Source organism: Pinus tabuliformis, chromosome 9 (assembly GCF_031772625.1).
Source record: "Pinus tabuliformis cultivar Carrire ecotype Pingquan chromosome 9, CPIR1, whole genome shotgun sequence".
NCBI lineage: Eukaryota > Viridiplantae > Streptophyta > Pinopsida > Pinales > Pinaceae > Pinus > Pinus tabuliformis.
In genome coordinates, this window is record NC_142307.1 from 736,723,018 (window position 1) to 736,732,233 (window position 9,216).

General features: G+C 34.9%; 1 pseudogene; it reads left to right on the forward strand.

The window, feature by feature from the left end:
- Positions 1-3,875: 3,875 nt before the first annotated feature.
- On the forward strand, positions 3,876-8,963 carry LOC149150801 (plasma membrane ATPase 2-like; annotated as a pseudogene).
- Positions 8,964-9,216: the final 253 nt, after the last annotated feature.

Consider the following 9,216-nt stretch of genomic DNA (forward strand, 5'->3'; position numbering starts at 1 on the left):
AATTTTTCGTAATGAATTAAGTATCATAGAAACTGTAATTGAATTTTGCAAAGAATATTGCTTCATTCCCAATACAACCATTAGGCAATTTGCAAACAAAAAAGAAATGTACCCAATTGGCACAATCGCTACAGCCGTTACACTTGCCAAACGGGTTGGATTGCATTACATACTCCATATCAAAGATGGAGATTCTGAAAATGACAATGAAACTGTATGTATTCACATGCTACTTATTCCTAATTTTCAGTAGATAACATGCATCACTTCAATATATATAGTTATTGTAATTTGTCTATAGTTATTGTAATTTGTCTCTTGCACTTGCAATTTTTCAACACATACAAACAATGTATTTGCATATTACTTTTCGTATTTTTCAATAGATAACAATTTCTCTTTTGCAGTTGCAACTGTTTGACACATATGAACAATTTTTCCTTTCAATGGAAAAACAATTGCAGAAAGGAGACTTCCCCCTCATCCTTTTCAAAAATTTAACAAAAAAGGTAAACACAAAAGAAACAATATTTAGGGCATCAAAGTCAATGTTCATGACTGAACTTAACACATATGCACTGAACAATCTCAGAAAACTAACTACATCTACCTATGCCGTAAGTATAACAATAATAGTGTTTTTACTACCTTTGCATTTTCCATGTAATAATGTAAATTAATGTTTGAATATTTTATAAACAGGTCGAAGGTATTCTGATGGCAACAAATCTATATTCAACTCCTTTCGAACCTTTTTGTGCAATTTGTAATTCCCCAGTGAATTCATCCATAGTGATAACCAATGGAACAATTTTTTGTTCACAATGCAATGATAATTTCCCTTTCATCTCCAAGCATTGTATAAATTCTATAACAGAATCCATTACAAATAACTTTGTCCAGTGCATTATCAGGCAACCCTTATTACATGACTTACTTCCTGATTTAAAAGCAATGTCATATGATGGATATTTTCGACAGAAAGTTACCACTGTTTACATGTTACGTGACTTCAAAATTCAGAGCAAGTTCACACTCAATGAAGATAGTGAGCTATTACATGTCAACTAACAAATGGAAGGTACATCAACATATGCCTTAACATCTTTTGTCTCAAATATGTCCTCTCTTCAATTCACAATGTTATCATTTTATTATAACTAACTATTTGTTATACAGATTACAAAATCCAGGAACATGGCGGCCTTCACGTACACAGAAAATGCAAAAGTGATATGAATATGTTTCTTCATATTATGGTCTTACTCTAATAGAACTATTTAACTTGCAATTTCCACTCATTCACGAAGAAAATGTACTTTCAATATTTTAAATTCCATTGCTACTTCAAACCGAGAAGAGAAGATTTTAAATTTCTGTTGTCGGTTCAAATTTTAGTCATAATGAGCTTGTTGTAAGCCATCTTGTTTTGTTAGTTTTTGTTTCTTGGGTAATGTAGGCAACAGTTCAGGAAAGAAGGTTGGAAAGTCTTTATGCATCTGTGTTTGTACTGTTTCTGTTTCTATCCTGTATTTCAAATGGAAGGCATTCTGCAACATGCTTGAAGCTTGACAATTAGACATTGTCTTGCCACCTTTTGTATTTATATTTTTGCTCCATCTTAAAAAGTACCATGTTTGGTTTAAATTATATCATTGAATACAGCAAATGCAACATCAGATGAGCAATAATTTTGTATCTACGGCTGCTGAATGTGAACACCAAAGGTTCCATAGATTGATTAAACATGGTGCTTATTATCCACTGAAGTTAAATGACAAATTGTATATTGAATCAGTTACTCATTTCTGTTTCTTCCTATGTTATGCCTGAAAGCTATGTTAGTTTTTGTTTCTTGGGTAATGTAGGTAACGGTTCAGGAAAGAAGGCTGGAAAGTCTTTATGCATGTGTGTTTGTACTGTTTCTGTTTCTGTCCTGTATTTCAAATGGAAGGCATTCTGCAACATGCTTGAAGCTTGACAATCAGACATTGTCTTGCCACCTTTTGTATTTATATTTTTGCTCCATCTTAAAAAGTACCATGTTTGGTTTAAATTATATCGTTGAATACAACAAATGCAACATCAGATCAGCAATCATTTTGTATCTACGGCTGTTGAATGCGAACACCAAAGGTTCCATGATTGATTAAACATGGTCCTTATTATCCAGTGAAGTTAAATGACAAATTGTATATTGAATCGGTTATTCATTTCTGTTTCTTCCTATGTTATGCCTGAAAGTTATGAAGTTCTGGAGGTGGCATCTCTTATTTGTTTTTTTTCCTAATTTTCCCTAGTTTCAGATACATACACTGAAATGCTACATTGCAAAAATGAACTTCCATGGGCTTAACTGCCAGATTCCACCACACTATTTAGCACTTTCAACCTAGCATCCTCTCTCTTTGCTACTATGATATACACGTTGGGTTGGATTATAGGGAATTGGAACCCTGGTGAACAGTTGTAATGGTACGTTCATCTCACTACAAAATCGAAATGCATAGATGTCCCAAGTATCAATAGCTGATTTAGTAGCTAAATATATCAAAGTATTAATAGCTTAATATCTGCTTTAATAGCTAAACCTAAATAATCCATACCTAGCATAGATCTATTAAGTATTAATAATTTATTTTCCCTCTATAGATCTATTAATTATTAATAATTTATTTAATTTGCTGTACTATGGCACTTTCCTCTATTAAATTAAGTACTGCAAACTACTTAGAAGCAATATGTTACCATACCAGGTAAACTTTATAAATAGCACCAAACTATATGGACTTTAAAATGAACATATGTTGTTTGAAGATGGAATTATGGCATAGTGCTATACAAAATCCACTGATAACTAGCTATGATAACAGAGCTTTGCTAATCAACGGACAGCTCCGTACATTGCCCTCAAGGCACCACAGAGGTTTGTATTTCATTTGGTATTATTTTATTTTACCTATGTTTCTGTTTATTGTTAACTGTACAATTTGCTTAAATTTTTTGCATGTTATTAAACACATGTGATCCAAAGTCAAACGTAGAGTTATATTTTCGAAGCGAATGCTACAGGGTGACCGCTTTGCGTGAAATCTGGTAGCACTACCAGGAAAGAATTTATCCCAGACACCATTTGAATATGCCATAGATCTGAAGAGTGCTGACATGGTTTCCAATTTACAATCTGAAGAGTGGTCACATGGTTTCCAATCTAGAAAGCGCGAAGGAGAGAATGGCCGATATACATCTCTGGTAACTTCCACAGAATTTGCAAACGTCCAGCTGAGTAGTGATGTAGAGAATGAATGATATACATTTCTCTGGTTAACTTCAACAGATTTCTCAGATTCCTCTCACGCTGGTGCCCTACCTGCATTAACTATATTTGCACTAAATCTGGATTGATCTACGTAACTGCATCAAGTACAACGTGTTACATAATCCTAAATCCTTTTCCTGTGTGTTTAAACCTGAATATAAAGGAAAGGCCGCAATGCTTTGATTTGCAAGATTTCTATATAATCCTAAATCCTTTTCCTCTGTGTTGATTCAGGACTGAGATTCCACCTGGTCTTTTGGCTTGCAAATTTATTCACTGCAACAACCGTTATGTCATAGAATGGTATAACAACCAGAAGCATGTCATCCTTTTTGAAGAGTATAGCTGCAGGGTAAGTAATCTAAATTCCTATATTCAATGTTATAGTCTGCTTGATTGAAAAATATTTATAGAGTAGCTGCAACTAAGATCTCGCAATAGAATGCGCTGACTGGACCTAAAGTATATTTGCAGATAGCTTTCCAAAACTTCAAGGGGCACAGAAAATTCAACACCTCTTGGAGGCAATATATCTCAAGGAGCAGGGGAAGAATCAATGGCAGCAGTGGCCTCTCCTGCCCTGTCAAGATCTGGAGGCACATCAGCAGAGGAGTGTTTTGCTTGCACCCAGATAGAAACTCCAGCTTTCCATTCCATTAGCTGTAATAAGAGCAACCATCTCCACTGGGAAGCCAATGCAGGTTCCTCTGTTTTTCCAACTGAATGCCAAGTTCATCAGCCATGCCTGCACTGAAGGAAGAGAGATAAACGGATATTTGGAATAGTATTGGACCCAAGAAGCAAAGCCATCCAGAGATGGAACATGATTATTCTTCCTGTGTGTGCCATTGGATTGGCAATTGACCCCCTTTTCTTTTATGTTCTATCCATTAGTAAACACCTAATGTGCATCTACCTAGATGGGAAGTTCGCTGTTCTCGTGACTGTTCTGCGTTCCACCAGTGTTGCCTTGCATTTATGGCATATTTGGTTACAGTTCAGGCTTGCATATGTGTCAAAGGAATTACTTGTAGTGGGCTCTGGGAAACTTGTTTGGGATGCTCGTTTAATTGCTCTCCATTACTTGCATTCTCTCAAAGGCTTTTGGTTTGATATATTTGTCATACTGCCACTTCCACAGGTGGCTGTTGATTGACATTTTTCTAAATTCTTGTAGTAGCTGGGTGTTCATTGACATTTTACTAAAGTCCTAGAGCACTTGGGTGTTGATTGGCATTTTACTAAATTCTTAGAGCATTTGGATTGACAGTCTTTGGATTTACATATTTCTAGATTCTTAGATTCTCTGATTTTTATCTAAATATAGAGATCGAGATATCTTTTTAGGTGAACACAAAGATGAACTTATCTTGAAGTATAAAGAGTTTTTTTATTATAATTATTTAATCTTTTCCATAAATCCTACATAGACTTTATCATATTCTAATTCCTATTGCTACTGAATGCCTATTTATTTGTGCAGGTGGTGTTCTGGTTGGTTGTGCCAGACCTTATAAAAACGGGAGAAATCACTTATATTATGACAGTGCTGCTCCTAATATTCTTATTTCAATATCTACCCAAGGCTTACCATTCTGTCTGCCTCATGCGCCGGATGCAAAGAGTAACAGGTTACACTTTTGGTACAGTTTTGTGGGGATTTGCCGTGAATTTGATAGGATATTTTATAGCGTCCCATGTAAGTTCAAGCTTCCAACCGTTTTGAGGTCAGAAACTTTTCAAAATAACTTATATATAAACTATCTTATGGTATATTGTGATATTTTATAATATCTGATGTAACTTTACGCTTCAAACCATAATAAAATCACAAAATTTTCAGTAAGCGTTGTTTATTTCTTACAAATCTTGCAGTTGTTTTGAGTTGTATATTGTGTTTTACTGTTTTGACAAATTTTGATTATATGTAAGTCAAAACCTTCGAATAGTTAAATAACATCCATTTCAATAAATTATATCTGGATTTTTCATTGGATTTTGTCTAAGGGGAAGCTTTTTAATGTTTATCTATGGTTTAAATTCGTGTCTGCTGCAAATTTCTCTTAGAGTTTACTGAGTTTTGAGTTCAAAGTATATTAATTTTGAATTTTCCCAGATTAAAATTCTGCTATATAAATAGCTCTGCCACTAATACATGACCCATGCAAAATTTTGCAACACCAATAAATCAGATAGATAGACATCAATCCATTGAGATTTTTATTGGCAAGTTCTTCCTTGAAACTCTTTAACCATTATCATGCATTTTGTGGAAACTGGGGTTCTTGGGTTTAAATAAGGCATTTTGAAGAGACCAAGATTTTTACAGGTAGCTGGAGGCTGTTGGTATGTATTGGCTATCCAAAGAGTAGCAGCATGTTTGCATAGAGAATGAAAAAACACGAACGATTGCAACTTGTTAATGTTTGGATGCAGTAAACCCATTCGTTATAGCGTTGACATGGATGATCTACTAGTCTTATACCACTTTTAACTTGCATTGTGTTGAGTTTCATTTTGTCAACTGGTTATGGAGGAGAATCACTTTGAGGGTTTCTATGATTCAAGCTATTTTCATGCTCTCATTCAAAGCATTTAATTCATTTAGCTCAATTTTACCTTTGTAATCTCACACTCATGAACTCATTTATCTTAGAATTCCTATTTTCACTACTCAGGTATACAATGTGATTTTCATAGTCAACTTCTGGTATTTCTCCCCCTATTCATTTTCGGTCATTACTTTAAATTTTCTGTATGTTATCAGCATGGTAAGTGGACCATGGTAAATTTAATGAGGGTTCTTATTAATTCTCTTGGTGAGTGAGAGGTTTAAACCGTACATCATGCCTATAATCTCTGATCGAGTTTCCATGGTAATCACAACACCTATGCTTGTTAATGGATTAATTCACCCACATATATATAAACAATTTTTTTGAGTACATATTTTTACATGATTATTTTTAATTTAAGTCACAAGCATGTCAACTTCTATGTTTTGAAAGCCATATGGTGACCTTGCCTTCAAAACATACAGTTATAGGTAAGGATTTCAAATTGGAAACCCTAGTATTATGCCTCTTTTAACTTGCATTGTGTTGAGTTTCATTTTGTCAACTGGTTATGGAGGAGAATCACCTTGACGGTTTCTATGTTACAAGGTCTTTTCATGCTCTCATTCAAAGCATTTAATTCATTTTCATAGTGATTTTCATAGTCAATTTATGGTATTTCTCCCCCTATTCATCTTGGGTCATTACTTTAAATTTTATGTATGTTATCAGCGTGGTAAGTGAACCATGGTAAATTTAATGAGAGTTCTTATTAATTCTCTTGGTGACTGAGAGGTTTAAACCGTACTTCATGCCTATAATCTCTGATGGAGTTTCCATGGTAATCACAACACCTATGCTTGTTAATGGATTAATTTATTCACATATATATAAACAAATTTTTTGAATACTAACGAGTTCATACAGCTATTGACAAGTTTGCTGCTCTCTTGCAGTTGCATATCAGGTTAATAATATGACTTCTTTTGCTTTATCCGTGGCCTGAAACTTCCCAGTAAGTTCTTCTTCTTGATTATGTATATCTTTAATTAGTGTTTGATCCAAAGAGCAAGGTCTGTTCACTATCTTTTGTATGAGTGGCAGCCCCCATATTTTCAGTTTTCTATCCTTGGTTTTGCGGGGAAGCATGCAATTGGATGTTCAAAATCCTCTTAAGATCATGGGTGCTGCAGTTTTAAATTCCTTGGTCAATGACTTAAGACTTTGAACTTAACAAGTTCTCAGAGATGGACAATGGAATGAAGAAGATGCAGCAGTGCTTGTTCCTGGTGACATAATCAGCATCAAACTTAGAGATATTGTTCCTGCGCATGCACGTCTTCTTGAAGGAGATCCTTTAAAGATTGATCAGGTCTTAATCCAATCCTTTTGTTTACTTCTTATTTCTGATTACAAGTACTGGAATTTTCGGTATGCTTTTATATGGTTTCTGGGATTAACTTCGACTGTTTTGGTACTTTTCCTGAGCCACGTTTTATGACAATATTTTTGAATGTGTGTAGTCTGCCCTCAATGGTTAGTCATTACCAGTAACAAAGGGTCCTGGCAATGGGGTTTATTCTAGCTCTACTTGCAAACAGGGTGAACTTGAATGTGTTGTCATTGCTACTGGGGTCCATACCTTTTTTGGTAAACCAGCACATATTGTCAACAATACAAACCAAGTTGGCCACTTTCAAAAGGTTGGTATTTATTCTGGACTTCTGATTCTTTTTTTGTCCTTTCTCTTATTTCATAAATACATAATTTTTTTTGATACTGCAGTTGTACCAAATTGGCTAGTTAGGGTTCGTGGTAATATTGGATGATCTAGTACTGTTAGTTTCCTTCAAACAAGTATCAATTACTAATTGTTGTCATGAATAGGTTTTCACGAAAGGATATGACAAGGATGCTATTGTCCTAATGGCTACAAGAGCATCGAGAATAGAGAATCAAGATGCCATTGATGCAACAATTGTTGGCATGCTTACGGATCCTAAGGACGCAAGTATTTTTTTTATGTCATCATATTAAATTTTAGTTGATAAGCAGGCCTATGCTTATTTTACTGATTTGTATCTTTTGTTGTGTCTTTTAACATCCATGCATCTAAAAGGCGCGGGCAGCCATTCAAGAGCTGCATTTTCTTCCTTTTAATCCAACTGACAAGAGGACAGCTCTCACTTATATTGACAATGAAGGGAAAATGCATCAAGTTAGTAAACGTGCTCTAGAGCAGGTATTGTTGTTTGGAAGTTTGACCTTCTTCATTAGACTTGGTAATGGGCTGTATTGTTTAGAAAGTGCTTCAAAACTTATTTGTACACATTCTATTAAAACTGAAATAACCAAATACCTTCTGCTAGATTCTTAACCTCGCACATAATAAGCCACAAATTGACTGGCGAGTTCATACAGTTATTGACAACTTTGCTGAATGAGGACTTCGCTCTCTTGCAGTTGCATATCAGGTTAATAATATGGCTTCTTTTGCTTTATCCGTGGGCTGAATCTTCCCAGTAAGTTCTTCTTGTTGATTATGTATATCTTTATAACTATCTCAAAATCTTTGCAGCAAGTTCCAAAGGGCAGGAAGGAGAGTCCAGTAGGGCCCTGGCATTTTATTGCTGTAAATGTCAAAATGATCATAGGTATGGTGAGCTTATGTTGTCATCAGTTTCACTACTATTTTTGTAATGCAACGAGCCAACATTTAACTATTTACTTGCAAATGTTCATCAGGAGATCAATTGGATATTGTCAAGGAGACAACTTGCCGACTGCACATGGGTCCAAACATGTATCCATCATCCTCTTTACTAGGTTAGGACAAAGATGAATCAATTGTAGCTTCGCCAGTTGATGAACTGATAGAGAAGGCTGATGGTCTTGCTAGTGTTTTCCCTGGTGAGCAACAATTATCTTTTACTTCTGTGTTTTTTCAGATACTTTTATTTTTTCATTTCCTTAATTAGTGTTTGATTCCATATCCTTCCTGATTTTGACTGGTCATTGCAGAGCATAAGTATGAGATTGTTAAACGATTGCAGGCTAAAAAAGGCACACATAGGAATTGCTGTTGCTGATGCAACTAATGCAACAAGAAGTGCTTCTGACATAGTCCAATCAACAAACTGGCCCCATAGCTATTTTGTTACTATGTAATATTTGCATCCACTGTGAAATGATTTACGGCTGAGAGTACCTACTTGCCTTCAGCGACTTATATGAATAACTGGTTTTAAGGTTTAAACATCGATTTATATGAATTATTGGTTTTAAGATTTAAAGATATTTTTCAGTCTAGGCAATTAATTTTTCAGTCAACATTGAACAAAA